At 42.5% G+C, this 18,767-nt stretch overlaps 1 protein-coding gene across 3 annotated transcripts in view; it reads left to right on the top strand.

Moving 5' to 3' along the window:
* Positions 1–1,764: 1,764 nt before the first annotated feature.
* sema5a (sema domain, seven thrombospondin repeats (type 1 and type 1-like), transmembrane domain (TM) and short cytoplasmic domain, (semaphorin) 5A) overlaps positions 1,765–18,767 on the top strand; it is a 130,595-nt gene continuing 113,592 nt past the window's right edge. Inside the window, exon 1 of one of the 3 annotated variants that reach the window (XR_008600436.1) lies at positions 1,765–2,319. The gene's annotated coding sequence lies outside the window, so the exon portion shown is untranslated. The remainder of the gene's footprint in view (positions 2,320–18,767) is intronic. The other 2 variants (XM_055007263.1, XM_055007262.1) reach the window with 2 other exon arrangements.

Genomic DNA, 18,767 nt, shown 5'->3' with positions numbered 1-18,767 from the left:
CCCATGTCTTCAAAAAGCTGCAGGATGAAACAATACACACATGCAATTTCACCCCGCTGAGATCTTAAATGACCAGGTGAAATATAGGAGGCTTCTTCTGAAACGGAATTTTTTTGTGGTTGCCTGGCAACTTAAGCGCGTCAGCCTGATATCAAAACAGGAATGCTGAGCAACAAAGGTAGCCACACACCCGTCCATAAACACACACACCAGCGGAGAACTGAATGCCAGAGCAGCTTTGACTCATTATGTCTCAGGCCTCCCATCACGAACTAATGTACTAACACCCATCCATCACCGAATCTGATGGTCCATTCAAAGACATTGTGTTTTTTTTTCTGATGAAATTTGCTCTCTTTGTGCAGCTTAGACAGCTGAAGTCTCACTGAAGTTTAGCTGGAGCACTGCGGGTTTCGCTTTTGGCCATGAGGGAGTAAAACATCTATTGTGTGTGAGAGAAAAACCATGCAGAGGCAAAGAGAGTCTGAAATTCCTGAAGCGAGGAGAAAAAAAAGTTCTAGAGGTCACAGTGCTTTCAGTGGATGAGACCACACTGGATAGTTGATTCTCTAAGTACCACTTGACACAGTGAAAAGTTTGTTTATTGCACTGGAATTTAATTTATAGTTTTTTAAAATCTGTTACGTAAAATTTGTCAAACACTACAACTGCCTGTGGCATGCCGTGTCATCATGCAATCTGTGGTGAAATTTTTAAGAAAGCTCCCGTTGCACCTCCATGTAAAGCAAGAGAAAGGAAAAGGTTACCCACGCAATTCCCAGAGTTGCACAGAGGCCACTTGAAATGTAAATCTCAGCTTTACTTCCCTCCGTCGTGGGTAGCGACATTTTTATGAAAATTACCTGATTTGAATTTAGATGTGGGTACACAGGAGAAAGAGGCATTCACAGAGGCACGTTCCTGTATAACGAAGACGCGTATTAACAGGCTGTTGTTAACTCCACCACGTGTCTGTCAAAAAGACAGGCACATTTTCTGTCATGGCCCTTAAGCTGTGTACGACACTTCAGGCTTCTGGAGCTTGATAGAGGCTGTGTTCAGTCACCGGGGGATAAATCGGTAATTGAACCAAGGATGTCACTATTAAAATACACAAAGACACAGAAACACAGCGCACTCCCTTTCTTGTTCCTGTCTTCTCACACACATACACTCATATCAATGCAAGGTGTGTATTTACTTTGCTGTTGGATGAATGGAGGAATGGCTTTTGGCCCTGTAAAGCTGTTACAAAACATTCCATTAACAATATTGGACAGCTGGGTTCCTGTGGTTGCAGATCTGCACGATAGGGTTCCAACTATACTTTCAGTGAGCATCCTTTCAGCTGAAGTGTCCTTGAAATTGAATCTGCACAATTTGAGGAATTTGCACCAACAATGACTCAGAAAACTACAATTTGTTGAAAAACAAGTAGAGTTTTTATATCTCTTTCTTGAGTATTAATGTCCAAAAGTAGCCCAAGACTGAAGACTTCATACATATAACCCATGCTTAAAGGGTGAGTGCTTTTCAGAGGCAGAAAGTGAACTCTGACCTCCTTGGAAAAGGAAAGCCAGGGAGACTGTCACACCTGGGATCAATAGTGCATCACCAACGCCAGGATGTCAAAATAGCTCAAACTATCCAAGATCTCAGTGGCTGGCTTCAGCTCTTTATTCCTCTCCTCCACCTGCAGGACAGCTGTGCGCCGCTGCCACGTCTCTGCTCGCTGTTGGAGTGGACGCGCAAAGTGGGGGCGCAATCCTCAGCCATCAAAACCCAGCTCGTGTGCTGCGCAGCTGTAACCGAGAGCAGCGTTGGACACATCAGCCAACCTCCACACACTCCGGTTTGGCTCTTTCCTGTACGCGCACCGGCCGTTTTAGTTGCAGTAAAGTTTGGCGTTTTCTGTGTTTTCTTTTTCTTTTTCCACGGCGCTTTGTCGCACAACCCCAAATATCGGAAGCTTTATTGTCTGTGGCGCAGCGTGTCAGTGCGGTGTCCGATTACAAGCCGTGCGCCGCGGAGCCACCGGCACAGAGCGCTTCTCTGTAGGGGCAGAAATAGCACCCGGGGCTCCGGAGGGACGAGAGAGAGAGAGAACGAGAGAGGGAGCGCAGAGGAATCTCTGCAGAGACAGGAGTTTTTTGTTTTTTTTAAACCGAGGTCGATTTCTGGCAAGAGTCACAGCCGAACCGAGGATATTTCATCTTGAGCTCATCTTCATTTTCTGTGCTTCCTCACCACTCTTCTCACCGGGACAAGACACGCAGCTTCGTTCCCTACTAGATGAACGGGAGTTGGGCACTTCACTTGGTAAGAAGAAACATTTATTACGAATTACGCACCGCTTTTTGTTATTATCCACATGTGTCACACTTCTGTAGCCATTTCCAAAGCAAACGCGATGTATTTCCTTGCTTATATTCAGAAACTGACTGCTTTAACTGAATCACAGATTCCTTATGTTACATTTACATCACCACTGAACATACATGCTGCTGAATGGAGATATGCCAGCATCGGGCAGGACGCACACACCAGCACAAATCCACAATAACGCAAATAATCAGTTTTCGAAGTTTTGCATTATGCTGTGCGATGTCTGGCCGCTTGGTGGTGCTGGTAGAGTGCAGCCGTCACTAGATACCTCAGAGCTTTCGTTAAATCTTTATATCCAAACAAATTCACAGCAATGTTTGGCCTTTCTTTCCTCTTTCTAATACCTGATTACAGCTGATTGGAGTCTGGCTTGATTTCCAGCTCATTTTCCTGCATTCGCTGCAGCAGCAAGTGCATAAGTGCAATTTGGGAGAAGCTTGGAAAACATGACTTATGTCATCTTTTCAAAAAAAAACAAAACAAAACAAAACAAGCAAAAAAAAAAAACAGAAAGACTATAGTGCAGCAAATAGTGCACAAGCCCTGGAAATATCAGTGGCTTGACAGATGATATGCAAGCTGTGGAAATTTCACACTCAGATGGTTTCTGGCTAATTATGGGAAGAAATATTCACAGTATTATTTATTTCACAGCTAACAAAATCATTGCTTTTGTATGCAACTTGCAACTTTCCTGCTGTCTGAATCCTCCATTCTTCTTTGATAGAGTAAAGATTTCCATTTCACTCACTTTGGGGAATTATGTGACTGTTCTGAAGGCACAAAGGACATGAACAGAATGCGTGTCTTGTATAAAACTCTGAATGCGTACAGCTTTATGCTCCATACTATATTTATTCAAACCTTCCAGCCACACACTTCAAACTCACAGTAGTCGCTGAAGCATCTTACCAGTGGTTTTGTAAAACTATCAAAAAAAGTGAGAGATTTGTTTGAATTTTTCTTGCACTGTAAATTCCAATTAAGCGAGCAGCACTCATCCACAAAAGCCGCACTGACACAGCATCTGTTTTACTTGTCAATGAGTGGATTAAAGAAAATTAGAAAAAAAGACAAGCTTCATGTACAAGAATCTGTCTGTGCTGCTGGTAAAAACTGTGGTTGTTGTGAGGCGATAATGTATGTGGTCCAGGTGCTACATGAATTCACAGCTTCTCGATTACCCCAAGGTTCTGACCTTGGGTTTAGATGAATACTAATCTCCTTCGATGATGGCCCTGATTGGTGTATGATTAAGTGGACATATTTGTTAACTAAGTCACTCATTAACCATAAATTTTTCAGGCCCGAGGCAAGCACCTTTTTAAGAAACCATGCAGGCTTTTACTCAGATGTTGTGTCCTGAGTGCTGAGCCCTCAGCATATTTTTTTCCCATTTTGCTGGCATTAAAAAGGTCTTTGGTTGTTTTGGTCATGCTAGCTTTCAGGACTTGAAAGCCGCATTTCTGATAAACACAGTCAGCTCCTTCTGATCTCAAGGCCTCAGACCCATGAGGACGCTGTGGCCCGCTCGTCCTGTCACACTGAGCTTACCAAAGTGACGCTCGCCCAGATGGTAGAATTACTTTAGACTCCCAGTGTCCAGACGTTTATTAGGCTTCGGATGCTAAAATGCCCTGGGATAAGAGAGGAAAAAGAAACCCAAAACAAGAGACAAGAAGTCGCACAAAATGCAGAAGCAAGAAATCAAGTGACCTAATGCCTTTTGGCAAAAGTTGCCAGTTTATATTGCAGATGAACTGCTGGAGAAAGAACGGCATCATAGCTGCAGTGATTAGTCGGTCAACAGAAGGACTCGAGCTTCTCAGATGGTGATTTATAATAGCAAATTTCATAGCTTTGGGTTTTGGAAAAACTGAATTTGTCAGTGATTGCCATTTTCAGGCAATTAACAGATTGTGAACATATACATACACACACACACACACACACACACACATATATATATATAAAGGTAAAAAGTTTAATTGAGAAGTTAATTAGCAGATTTAGCAATATATAGTCATTAGTTCTTCAGTCAATATTAACACTTAACTTTTGAGCCAAAGGTTCATAACAGAGATGAGCAGCAGATACGGATGAGTCCATAGAATGGAAACCAGCGCGTAGTGAAAAGCAGCCTATGATTAGCGTGATTGATATTTGTGTTGTGTTGGGAATTTGCCAGAGCGCTGACACAGAACACCAGCACAAACACAGCAATTAGTCCCAGCCAGGAGAATCCCGTGATGAAAATGACCCCCGGTGGCCTCAGCGGGCTTTGTGGTCGCCATGGAAACCGCGTGAATGACAAGCCCATTGTTGTCGACCTTTGTGATTCGACGTCCCCTCGGGGGTCGAGCCCCATTGGGAGTGAAAGTGAAAGGCATTATCATGCACGTGTAAACTAAACAGCCATTACCCTCTGGCCCCTCGTCACTCTTTAAGGCCCTTGGGTTACTTGTTTATCTGACACCGGCAAGATGGAGCTTTGGGATAGTTGGTCTCTGTACACACAGCCCTCACAAAAGACCCCGGTTTACTGGCTGAGAATTGCACGGAAGCCCTGATTTCACAAATTCTCCTCAGTGGATGATTTATTGCTTTCATGCAAGTAAACTTAGCGACTCAAACAATAGTTGAAGTGGTTTGCTGTTCCTCCCTGCTGTGCTTTGTCCTCTCACTACCACAGGCTATTTATACATCACAACCACTTTGCCATTATCTCATCCCTCCCTTGTTCCTCCTGCCACTTCTGATTTTGAGACTGTAGTGGAGAATGAGCCCACATGTTAGAAAGATTCAAAACATTTGTGTTCGTTTTTACTGCTCCTTTGGGGTTTTGTGCTGGCGGGAACACGTTCAGGTACATTTCTGACCTATTCCTGCACAACAGAGAAAGTTGTCAGGGTATTAGTAAACATTTTCTTTGTTTCCAGTTCTGCGATTGTCAGTCATTTAGTGAAATGGTGCGATGTTGCTATGGCTGCTCCAAGGTTTCCGACGAGGGATTTTGAGAGCTTGTCCATCACAGAGAAAATGAAATGTTGGCAATGAAAGTTTATCATCCACGCCACTTCTGTTCTTTAAAGGCCAAAGTGTCACAGTGGCTGCCATGGAGATCGTGAAGAGGCTATCAAGTGGGAGGCACAAGGCAAACCCATAGCATCTGTTGTTTGTCCCGACAAAGTCCACATGACATCTGCATCAGTGTCATACAAGTTTTCTTCTGTCAAGGTAATTTGTGAAAGATTTGATGCTTTATAAACGGCCATGGTGCCAGTATTTCAAAACACACACTGCGATTCTATTTCCTGTGAGAAATATTATATTATTATGCTTCACAGCTGGAGTAAAGTAAGCTAAAAGAAAAAGACACATGAGCACAGTTAAAAAATTAAGACGACACGTGAAAGGAGCTGGAAAGGAAGTGATAAAAAGTGGATGTGCTCGTGCAGAAAGACACAAACACATCCACACACGCAAAGCAGTTCTCTGATGGGACATATCCTTGTAAAACAAGGAGAGGAAGCTGTGGTAATTTCGCACTGCATGCTAAACAGCAGAAACAGCACGAGGGCAGGTGTAGGAAATAATTTGAGTTCTGAGTGAGGCAGGGAAGCGCAGGCGAGCGATATGTGATCCTGGATGTGCTGTTATTTCTTCCGCTTGGATCCAAGAATGAATGTCTGTGGTTTGAGTACAACATTCGGTTTCATGTCCATACGTCAGAGGGAATTAGCGGCGCTAAACCAGCCTTCACTCGCCAGCACTGTTACACTACATTAGCTCTGTCCCTCTCTCCTCTACAACCTCAAACCCCGCTCAAATAAGCAGAGGAATCTGTCTTTTAACCATGATGCCAGCACAGGGAGAAGAGGGAGACTCTATTTGGGTCACGATTAAATAATCCCCAAAGCCTCTTTTTCACGAGAGGATCAAGCCAAGAGGATGTTTGAAAGGTTAAACAGAGATGGATCCAAACTTCTGTGACAACAGGAGAAGCGATTATTGTAAACTTATTTAAGTTTGGAGTGCGTTGTACTTTTCCTTTGCGCTTGTATCGGCATGAGAGGGAGCAGTGAAGGGGAGGAGAAGAAGCCAGGAGTGGGGAGAGTGTGCGATGAGGTGTAATGAGTCTGGGGAAAAGAGGTGAAAAGAGGATTTTTAAAATGAGCGACTGTAGAAGAAAGAGCGAAGAGGCTTTTGCTGGTCTTTGTTTATTGACTGATTGAGTGCCACAGGGCCGTTTGAAGGGTGAAATGAGTCATGAGTTGTCACCAAACACACATGCAGACACACACACAGGGGGAAACACACACTTTTTTTTTCCTCCATCCTCTCTGGGCCGTCACCCAGCTGTATTTCTCTGGAAGATGAATGACTTTGAAGCATGAATGAGAGGATCATTTGATAGCAGCGCTCAGCTCGTATATTTCTCCTTTGCAGGAGCTTCTTCTTTCAGGCTGCAGCTTGTACCTCAGAGGTGAGAGCAAAACTGGACTGCCTCCTGTGAGACGTTGACACTCTTTGCTATGTATAGTCGCAGCTAATTTAGCAGCCACCCATTACTAAAGCAGGTGCACGCTTGTGTACTTTCCATGCATTTATTTGTGCAGTTTTGTTTGCCATATGTTTTTCACATCAGCAGGAGGAGGTAATGTTGCTGAAGTCTTTCTTGGGTTCGAGTTTTTTGCTCCTCTTGGGACGCGCATCATTGCGTCTTATCTTTATGGAGCATATCATTATACGATAAGAAGCCCTTTTGATATGATGTGTTTAGAACTATCGGAGCTTCATCTATCGCAGCCAGAGAAGCTCTAATTTGATCAGTGAGAGGATATAAATACTGAAAATCCTTTAATCTTCAGCAAATGAAAACATTTATCTGTACTTTGAAATCATTACGAAGGGCTAATCACAGCAATATCCTCGAAAAAAACATCTTCAAGTTGCAAGCTGATGCTTTCTTTCTGCAGATGAATGAGAAAACGAAAATAGAGAGCGTGCTATATTCCTTTTATCCGACCTTATATGAAAGTTTGCGATAACATCTAAGAGATAAAGCAGCCCACTACTTGTAGTTTGGCCACGCAGGGAAAAAATGAGAACAGAAGGGAGATAAAGAGGGAGATTAGAGGAGAGATATAACCAGAGAAAGGGAGATTGGACAACGCTGATAGAGGTGAAAAGATAAGAACCTAAGTTTTCCCAGACAAAGAGGGGAGGCACCTTCTGTTTGAATGGAAAAACAAAGGGAAGAGGAGAGTGAAGAGATGGATGGAGATAGAAGGGGTGATACAAGGACTGATGAGCAGACAGGCAGGGCAAGCAGGTTCTAGAAAAATTGTTAAATGTACAAGGAGGAGCTTCTCTCAAGAGGCGGCAGTCTACTGGCTCCCAGGATGCATCTGTCTGCTGGATTCAGCTGTCAGAGCCAGAAGTCCTTAGAGAGGGACAGACATGAGACAGACAGGCAGGACAGGAAGGGACAAGACAAGAGAGAGAATATAAGGCAGCAGACGCAGCAAGTGAAGGAGAGAAGAAGGAAAGACAGGAGACGGATGGAGAAGAGGGCTGACAGAAGAGAGGAAAACAAGATGAAGTGAAGACGAGGCATGCTTTTCACAGCGTACGAAGGGGACATGTCTTCCTCGCTTTCCAAAATCCTCTTCACGTTTACAGCAGTTTCCCTGTATTTACTCACAAAAATCTCAGTGTCCTCTCACTGTCAACTCGTAAAAATCCGAATGTTGTCACCGCCAGAGTTCAGAAAGGTGGATGTGTTCACCTGAGTCACCCACAGTTCAGTGCAGGTATTATGGAGGCTTTTTTTGCCCTGAGTTTCACCTCTCAGGCTGCATAGACTTGTGAGGTGTAGCTAAAGGCCCTCTCTGGTTATTGATTACACGAGTAAAAACTCACCTCTGTGTATCAAACTTTGATATTTAGGAGTTTTTGTCTATTAAATTAACCCTTTCCTTTTTTAAAAATGTTGCTCTACACAATTGTGTTCTCTATATACCAATCGGCGAAGTCCCTGCAGCTCAGGCACACCAGCTCACTTACAACTTTACGCAAACACTGTTAAACTACTCTTGTAAATATTTGTTTTATTTTTGGCCCAGTGACGTGTCCTCCAGCATATAAAAACACAAACTGAATACAAATTCATATCACAGAAGTTCTTTCCTACACCAAAAATAATCGCATGACCCCTCAGGTTTATCTTGTGACCCTTTGGAAGGGTCCAACTCCAAGCTTGGATATCAGTGGACTAAAATCCTGAACTTTATAAAAAATAGATAAACTAGTTACTTAACCTCTCAACCAACTGCAACAGTAAAATGCTTCTTACACACTGATACATTATATAATAACACTAGAAATACTGATTAGCCTCATGTGTACCTCATTTACCACAATTTTTTATACTGCAAGTACATTCACCTATAATACTGTACTGCTAGTTATGTAGAATGTACCGTGCATTGGTTTTACTTGTAATAGCACATTTTTCGTAAAGCCTGAGAGGGGAGACTGGAGGACTTTTGTTATGTTTTTAACTATTTAATTCATTTCAGTGTTTCCATTCACAGCTAATATTCTCCTTAAAACATGAAAAAAAAACTGAACATCAATCAAAGGCTAGCGAAGGTGGCAAAATAGCATTAGTTATAAAGTATCAGGCATCTGCCAAGGAAATGAAATGTGCCGTTAAAGTAATGCTATTGCAGTTATTATGTAGCATGTTACTGAAGAACCTATGTGTTTATTTAAAGGGGAAAAAAACTGTGGCAACGTGCTGCTTCACATGCAGCCATTGTTTTCTCAAAACCTTGCCTGCAAACTCTGCACTCTCTCCAGACATGAGGCTCTGGTGAGTCATGCCCTTTTACCGGTCTGTGTTGAGCACCGATGTGGATGTGTAGTCTACCCCGGTCGCAGACACAATGCTGCCTCAGTTCTGAAGGTGAAACCACATGGAGGATGTGTGGTCTGATCTAAACCACCAGCAGTGAATAACAAACCACTTATTATTCCTCGTGAATAACTTTTCATTCTTCCTTGAATAAACCATCAGGAAGAATGAGCCCTCAGTTAGAAACTGGAAGGCCAGCTGTGAGCACCTTGTTTTGGTGATTTGCAGCATGCCAAGCTGAATTTGATTTTTTTAAGGCCGTGTGCATGAGGCGAAGTGGTCATTTGGAGTTGAATGCTATTGTACACAAGTGGGAGTTTGGTTTCAAGGGATATTTTGTCATGGAACATTAAGTCTAGCCAGGTACTGGGCTTCAGAGATAAGGATATCAGTTGCTGCAAAAGACAATGGAGTAATTCTAGAGGTATTGCCAGGAGTGTCCTTTTTTCCATAGACAGTGTTGGTTTGCTAATACAGTGGTCTGATTATGCTGTTCATGAAACAAGAGAATGTTTCTATTCCCTGGCTCTGACTCTATTGTGCTGCTGAGCTCCCCAGAGAAGTGAGTTACGTTCAAGAGTTGTGCTGACTCTCTGCCTGCGCTTCCTCCGCCATGCTGCCCTTTTGGGACTGAAGTGGATTGTTTAAAGATTCTCCGGGATGAGATGTGTTGTTTTTTTTTTTCCCTCCCTCCTTGCTCTTGCATAGCAAAGAGAAAACTCAAACACAAAGAAACACCAAAGTGCCTAAAAACACACATCTCAGTGTACACACGTTTTAAGGTGGGTGCTTTTGTGTTGTACGGAGATGAGCTTTAAACCCTGAAGCATCGCGCAATGTAGGCCGAGATCCGACAGAGAAAGAGAAACGGAGGCTGTCGGATATGCAGAAAAGTGAAATCAACTAATATATCCTCAAGAATAAGCAAACAAAAGCCATAAAAAAATTCTTATGTACCAATATGAAGAATATTAATAGAATCGGCTGTTTGTTTCACATGAAGCTCAGGTGCAAGTGTCAGGCCTCTGGAGGTCAGCAGGCTGCAGAAGCACTGAAAGGAAAGGCTCGAATTTCACTTTCTCAGAGATGGGTTTGCTCCAGTTTGTTGACCTCAGCTTGAACAGACCTGGCCCTAACCCTGACCCCGGCCTTCCTGCTGCTCTTTCAAACAGATTAAGGTGCACAGAGACATGAAAACACGCACCGCTTATCATGACAGCAGAGGACTAAGAGAAGAAAAGACAATTGCCTGATCTTCCCTAATGAGGATAAGCTGAGATCAGCTCAAGCAGATCATTTTAAATGGAGGATAAAATGGGTTTTGTTGCAGGAAACCTTTGCAGTTGTTTTTGACTTAAGCTGCTGCAGAACACTTCAGACAGGCGCAGTGAGGGAGGGAACTCCTACGCAGAGGATAAATTTCCTCTGGACTTGCCTATACCACAACACTTTGTTGCAGTGCTCTTGTTGTCATTAAAAATAGACCTCTGCCCTTATGAAGCAAGGGCCCTGTAGCGCCCTGATCTATTTTGTGCTCCACGCTGTTCCCCAAAGGCTTTCTGGGTAGAAAGGTACTCCCTTCACTGCAACAGTTAAGGGCAAAAGGGGACGCTTTCCTGCAGGGTCGACGTCTTTTTATTGACTTCAGAAAAGCACAGAAAAAGGAGTTGTATTACACAATGTGAAGTGGAGACTGTTGCTAGAGACCATCAAGCAACTGATACTCAGGAAGTAATTGTGCGAGTAAAGATTGTTGCATTTTTTCAGCCTTTATTGCGTCTGCTGGTGTTAGAAATATTGGAAATTTGCAGCTAGAGATCTACAAAGCTTTCTAGGTTGTTTTTTCGAGAAAATAGAACTCTTTTTTTTCTCTGTCTCAACTGTATTGTAATTCCAGACCTCCTTCTAACTCTATGCTGAAAGCCATAATGTTATTATAATGCCATATTCATCCCCAGAGGGATATAATCTTTTTCGCTCCCTCCGCTCTGACATGGGAAGGTCAGAGTGCAGGTTGGGATGCAGTAACTTACTCAAGAACATTAACAACCATCGTTTTCAGTTTTATGGGCAGTTTTGTGTGTTAATAGGCGTAAAACAACAGCAGCTTGTGGATCCTGGAGCCTTTTTGTGCCAAACACCTACAGTGGCAGGTTTCCCTGCACACGGTGAGTCCTACTGTAACCTGTCATTGTCATCAGTGGAGCTCCCCACCCACACTGACTCCCTCTCTGTCCCCCATCAATCCCAATATATCATAACTAACACGTTCTCATTCCAAATAGATGTCTTTAGAAACTCACTAATAGAAAAGTGAGTTTTCTTGTGCACATGTTCATGCTCTCAGTGGGATTTCTCAGATATCCAGCAATCGTCACTCTCATCCGAAGCAATTATAGTAATTGGCAGATTACAGTCACTTTATTTCATCTTTGATTCTCACATTTTAGTGCCACTTAGTCATCTTTTTCCTCTGACAGTGTGCATTGATAACATGCAAAGTTCTTGCTACATTCCTGAGAAGAAGCTGCAAAAGCCAATTAGTTGTTGGCAAAATAATTAATGACACCTTCAGCACAAAAAGCTAAAATGTTTCGAACACAAATGCATCCCTTTTTAGCCACAGAGGATGATTGCCGGGGAAAGAAAGGTAAATGATGTTAATTGCAGTCTACAGTCACATGATTTACTGCTATTGTTGTAGAGCAGCAGTAACACAACGTACCTAAAGAAACAATTATGGATAATCATGCTTTCATTTCTGCCTCACTGGATGGACTATAATTTAGCTGCACATCTGATTCGGTGTCTGGTTCCACAGAGTCTGTCACTCAAAATTACCTGTGCTTTTATTTTTTTCTTTCAGAAACATCCCGCCACAGACGCACACAAACACACAGACACACACATACGCTTGCGTTCATACTCCTTATGCAGAAGAATGTAGCTTGATAGGGTGATTAATGCAGATTATCCAGCTGTATCATTCTCTTGAAATCATTAAACAGCTTCAGGAGACACATATTTTGACTTGCAGCATAATAAAATGCTCAGAGAAGGGAAAAAACCTGCAATTTATAGCTGGATATAGAGCAACGGTGGGATAGTAAAAGGTGTCCAAAGTAAAAGTGGACGCAGCTTTGGTGATGTGGGAGGTTAAGAAGTAACAGTGATGAAGTTAAGCACACCTGGAGGCCACATGTGGATCAGTCCACCCGCCCCCACCGGCGTCCTGGGTTGGAAAACTCCGTCGTCATCATTATTGCTAAGGGTGGAGGGGATCATTAAGTCATTATTTATGTGCTTTCTGCTGTTTTATCACCTCCAGACACAGTCTCACAATGCAGACACCCACACTCAGTGCCCCAAAAGAATAACATAATTGTATGAGGCAGCCAGGGGGTCCTGTCTAATAGCAAAAGTGCAGACATTAACAGTCTGGGCCAGCTGTACAGACGACTCGCCCACCTCCTCTTTGAGGCTCGTTTACACCTAGCGTTGTTTATGTTTATTTAGAATGAGCCTTCACTTCCCGATTTTCGCTGGTTTAAGGGATGAGGCAGCGGAGGGGAAGTTTTTACAGGCAATTTCCTCTTTACAATGGCGGTAGCTTGCTGGATGAGCCCAGTTAAAAGTGCATCGCAAACAGAGCACTTTAAGCTTCCTCTCGCCCAATTTCAACTTCTTCCCCCGCAACGTTTTTCTAGCCTGTAAAAGTGGACGGGTTGTTACAGGTATTTCCGTGTGAACTGGTTCATTACAAGCTGCGTATCCTTTTTTTTGTGTGTGTAAGGGTGCCAAATTTGAATCTATTTTCACGTGTTTTGTTGTCATTTCACACCATGATGGATGATTACAGTTATAAGATTGCAGCTTACATCAAACAAAAGAAGAAAAGAGCCCAGTGTGTACGTGCAAACACAGACATGTGGGGTAGAGGTGGTCTTAAAAACCAGAAGACGTAGGGAATTGGATGTTAAACAGACCTGCTCTGTGTTGCACCTGGAGCTGAGGCTCTTGTGAAAGGCCACTAGAGTCAGCTCTCTGGACACCGCAGTCTCAGATACTCAGAATACCGCTGTTTCCCCTTAGTGTTTCCTTTCCTTTTAGTCTAAAAGAGGGGGGAATGTTGCTTTTCCAGCTGCGCCTGACCACCTCACCCTGTCCTGCTGTTGTTTTCATGTTCTGATTCAATTACCTCTGTGGGACCTCTCCTGACGTCCACACACTGGTCTGCAGAGATGTGAGGAACTGTTTTATGGCATAAAGTGTGTGTTATTTATGGAGATCCCAGGCACTCTTCATAGCAAAGCCACACTTCAGCTCCAGCCTTTTCTTTTGCTTTTCTCTGCAGCACCCCAAAACTCCTCTTTCTTCCCATCTAAACTCTGTGTCATGGTAATCCTCTCCATTCTCCTCCTCACTCATCGCTCCTTTTGTTCCTGCCTAACCTCTTTAACACCCCTCTCCTCTTTACTCCAACCTCCTCTATCCTTGCCCCGTCCCTCAATTTAATCTCATCCAACCTCTACCCGTCATCCTCGCCTGCATCTCCTTCATCCTTTGTTCTTCTATTCCTCTCATTATTACCGGCCTCTCTCCACTAATCTACCTCAAGTGAACCTAAACGACTTTCTCGCCCCATCTCCTTCTCTAGTCCTTTGTCCCTCTCTTTTGAAGAACAGGTCAGCGAGCGACTGAAGGCCGTTACTTCATCGACTTCCAGTCTTGCAGACGGCCGATCAGCCTGGTGCCAGCAATAAATTCTTGGCATTACACATATGCGCAGGAGCGCATTCGCTCACATGCACATTCATATTCATACACATGCACATTTGCACGTAAGCTCACTTGAACAAAAATAATATATGCAGCAAATAAAATAGATTCAGGCATCCAGACAAACTCACTGGAGTGTTCAGCTGGAGAATAAATTGCAGCACAGTTATGAGACACACTTAAATTTGTTCTGACTTTGTCCATTGACTGTGCGCATTTGTACAAAGCAAGTCAGTGTAACCATGTGATAATTCACTCTTGGGTTTCGACGAAGGTGAAGGACACTTTGGTAGGCAGACACAATAGTGGAAATCAGAGAAGCTCTTTCTGCTAATATTCCACTACAAATAACATTATTTATTGGGAAATATGACAGAGATGACAGTAATAAGTAGCTCTTTGCTATACACTGTATAGTTGTTATCCTGCCATTCATGCTGACATTGTAAAGAGATTTAGACATACATTAAAAAGAAAAGCTTTGTTAGTTATTCTTATTCAGGATTAACATAATACAGAGAAATAATGTGATCAAATGATCCCAACACAGCACAAAAACTGCTTCGGACTCAAGCTGGAATTATACTTCGGTAGAAATACATGTCAACATGTTTGTGAACCTACAGAACAGGGTTTTGCAGCATAGTGCACTTTACTCTCATCAAAAGAAACACCATACTTGTGACCCATGCAAGAACATGGGAGAAGACTGTCGAACTTTAAATTGAGCTGTAATTTGTGAGTGACAATCATTTGTGAAATGGGATGCTGGCAGAGTGGAGAATGCTTACAAATTGCTTTTGTGAAACAGGCGCCCGTGTCTCAAATAAGCTCATTGCTCGATCCAACATCCTGTTCGGGTGTGTGTTTCAGCATGTTACTGTCCCAAGTGATCACCTAGCATGCCACATAAAAGTAAATCGCTCTTCACGGCGCTTAATATCATTGTCCATCTTGTCGTTCATCCCATACACTGATAAATCCAATTTTACAGACGTTGAGGTTTGTCACCTCTGCCAAGGAAGTGGAGACTCAGCGGAGGTAAATTTGTCTGTCAGCAGGATGACACAAAAGCCTCCAGACTGGATTTTTATAAAACTTGGTAGAGAGGCGACGCATGGGAAAAGGATGAACCTATTAAAGTTTGGTTCTGTTGCCCAAAATTCAGCTCTCTCCCCTGATTTCTTCTAAAATTTCTCAACATTGTGATCTCCTCCTATCATGTAACGTGAGCGTCACTCATGTGGATCGGCTTACATGCAGCCCAGAGAAGCAAAATCCTTCATAGATTCATACAGAGCACATATGAAAGTACCTTCTTGTTTGGTTTTTATAACACAGAGCCTGCATTTGATGATTATTTTCAATGCTGATTCTTCTTCTGATTATTTCACAATGGATTATGTGGGGAAAATGCAAATTTCCTGTCAGTGTGCAATGACATAAAACACAGAAAATCTGCAAATTTTCACATTTTAGAAGCAGAAATCAGCTTTCTTTTCCTCTTTTGATTTAACTCCACAAAAGACACATTCTCTTGCTCAAGGTTTTAAATCAAGGGGAATTTTGGCAGATTGAACTCAAGAACATATCCAAACGTGGAGAGACATGACATAAAAATACCAATAAATTAATTGAAAATTCTTGAAACTGTTAAAATATACAAACCGCCGCACACTCAAGCTTCCACCCATAGAGGAACATGCAAGTAAAGAAACTGATATAAGTGGGTCAGGTACACACTGACAAAGAGGCATTTCAGCAGTAATAGATACATCTGGGTCAGGTAGACATCTGTGCACACACACGTATATATTTTACACATAGGTTTTAATGTGGTGAAGAAGCCACACACACACAGATAGAGAAAGACAGACACGCAAAAACAGATACAGGCAGAAACATCTGTTTTTGGCCTACAATCAAGCCCAGATGGACCCCAGGGCTGGTGTGTCAACAACAGTGAGACCACACATTAAATACGCCCAGTATTCATGCGACTGACTGCTGGGGATTTAGAGCAGTGAGGGGGGTATTATCCAAAACCACAACCTACAATTGTTGTCCTAATGACACAGGAAGGTATTTCCAAATTAATACATGCCATCATTTCGGGGAAATTTGGGTCAGTTGACCAAAATCTGAAGAGCTCAATGTCTTGTGCAGCTCTTAGGTGTTGTAATGAGTGAGTGTGTGTGTGTGTGTGTGCGCTACATGAATATGCATTGTTAGGGCAAGCTGGCCTTTTTTCATCTCCGCAGCAATCTGAGGCAGAACCTAAACATAGAAAGCGAATTAATATATTAGAGTTAAAAGCGATGATATTCAGCTTTGATGTCGAGCCTTCAAAGGCGTCATGAAGCTGCACAGTTCAGAGGGGCAGTGTTGCACTGTACTGTATATTTAGCTGTGAGCTTAAATTAGACCTGTCACAGCTATAGACACATGCCATGCCTGCCTGTGTGTCTCCTCATCTGTCAGGGGAAGTTGATGTAGCTGTTGCTGCTGATTAGTTGGTATTGTTTTTGCTCCCGGGTGGCACTGTGGGAGGAGCTGCGGTAGCATGTATGTATTAAAAGGAAGAAATAAAAACAGAGGCTATAAGGTGTAAGGTAAAACTAAGATTGCCTGTGTGTGTTTGTCCCTTTCATGTGAGTGTTTGCTCGTCCTTGTGCGAGACTTCATTTCCAGCGAAGGGAGAACACAAAGCACCGAGCCCGTACCTGCCTAATCAAGTTAGTGGAGGAGCCTGCAGCAATGAAGGCTCAGAGAGTTAATACTGGCCCAAATAGAGACGCCAGCTTCTCACTTTTATCCCAGAAACCTTGGAGTTTCCCCCACAAAACTCATTAACACCAACATGGAGCCTGAAGTTTACATACACACACGCTTACACACACCTGCTCTGCTGCTGTGTACCTGCTGACACATGCATTCTTATAACAATTATAGACCATCCACCCACCTCCTTGCAAGACGGAGGGGCAAGTTTTTGATATCCTTGTAGTTTTACCCAGACGAAAAAATGTTAAAGATATACCGCGTCTGTGATATGTGGCAATTTCCAGACTTTATAAGTCTGTTTGATGTGTGATTTGTCCTGACAGACAGTATTTGTGATCAGACACGCTCATTTTTTATTTTTTTTTTTAAGGCTCCCAGACAGACAGACAGGATGTGCATCCTCCCTCTTTGTAGCCTCTAATCCCTGACGCTCTCCCAATTTTTTTGGGTGGGAAGTGATGACACACTATCAAAGTGATTTCTATTTGTTACATGGCTCATTTGGGTCAATTAGAGGGAACTTGTTGTGTGTTGTTTTAGGGGCACAGTGACACCGTACCCCAAAGACTTGCAATTACCCGTCTGACTGTGATGTCCTCAAATATTCACAAATGTTTGTCATAGAGAGCCTTTAAAGGCTGTGTTGTTGCTTCAGGGCAGTTCAAGGCAGTTGTGACATGAGCTGAAAAGAGTGTTGGCATTGTTGTTGAAAGCTGAATGCCTGTTGTGTGTGAGTGTGTGTTGCCATTGTACAATTCTATAAAAGCACAAAACTGCCATAGTTATTATTTCATATTTATTAAAGGTCACCACAGGGACAGAAATATTATTTTCTTTGAATTCAGAAAAAAACACATTGTGTTCATAAATCATGCTATAGCATGTTAGAACCTTAGCGGTAACTTAAAAGTGAAGGTGTCCTACACAGCACCTTTCTCGGTGTAAAATATGCCGATGAAATGAATTCAGTAACTTTATTTAGTCAGTAGTTTGGTAAAAACTTTGAATTGTTTTGATGAGAAAATAATGTACTTCATATTTTTGAGAAGGGATACACCAGTCTGACCTTTTCTTTCTTAATACTGCCTCTGATTCCTAAACTCATCTTATTTGTTGGTAACAATTAAATATAAGTGCATTTTAATTCTGCATAATGCTTCTATCTAAAACTCACTTCCTTGACTAGCACCCAATTACAAGTAATGGGGATTATGTAATTAGAGACCAAAAAGTAAGTAGCCCAAGTTGCATTTGAAAAAAGTGCAATTAGATTATAGTGGCATTGTCAAGGATTTTGATAACATCTTCAAAACATGTCAACTAAAAAAATACGAAGCTTCTTTGTCAAGATATCCAACGCGATTGACTTATGAAAAGTGCATCTGACGTACTATTTTGAGTTCCTTCCACAAATGCTCCACTGTGAGTCGGAGGAAAAAATAACAGTGCTGAGCCAAGATGGAAGGTTCGAGAATCTGCAGTCGCTCCAAAATAGCTTTCCATTCCTGTCAATATCACCTTTAAAAAAAAAAACTGCAGCAACTGAAGCAGGATCCCACGTGTCGTCAAACGCAAACAGTACACCTGTAGTTTGTGCCGGTACTGTTTCTCTTTCTACCTGTAAATGCTACATATGCAAAATGTATTTATTTGCATTGAAAATCTATTTGCAACAAAGTACCTTGTAATTTATATTCAGCACCTGGCTGCATTTCAAAGTAATCTGACCCATCTTTGCCATGTTGGATGAAAAGATTGTCGCGAACTTTGTATAAATTTTCACCTGACCTGATGGCAGACACAGCATTACCTTCAATTTGTCTCCTACAACAAAACACACAATATAAAATGACTGCTGCTGAGACCCAGAGGAGATGTTGGGAACGTGATACCAACC

This window comes from Amphiprion ocellaris, chromosome 22 (genome assembly GCF_022539595.1).
Source record: "Amphiprion ocellaris isolate individual 3 ecotype Okinawa chromosome 22, ASM2253959v1, whole genome shotgun sequence".
In the NCBI taxonomy this organism is placed as follows: domain Eukaryota; kingdom Metazoa; phylum Chordata; class Actinopteri; family Pomacentridae; genus Amphiprion; species Amphiprion ocellaris.
This window is presented reverse-complemented; position numbering and strand designations above follow the sequence as displayed.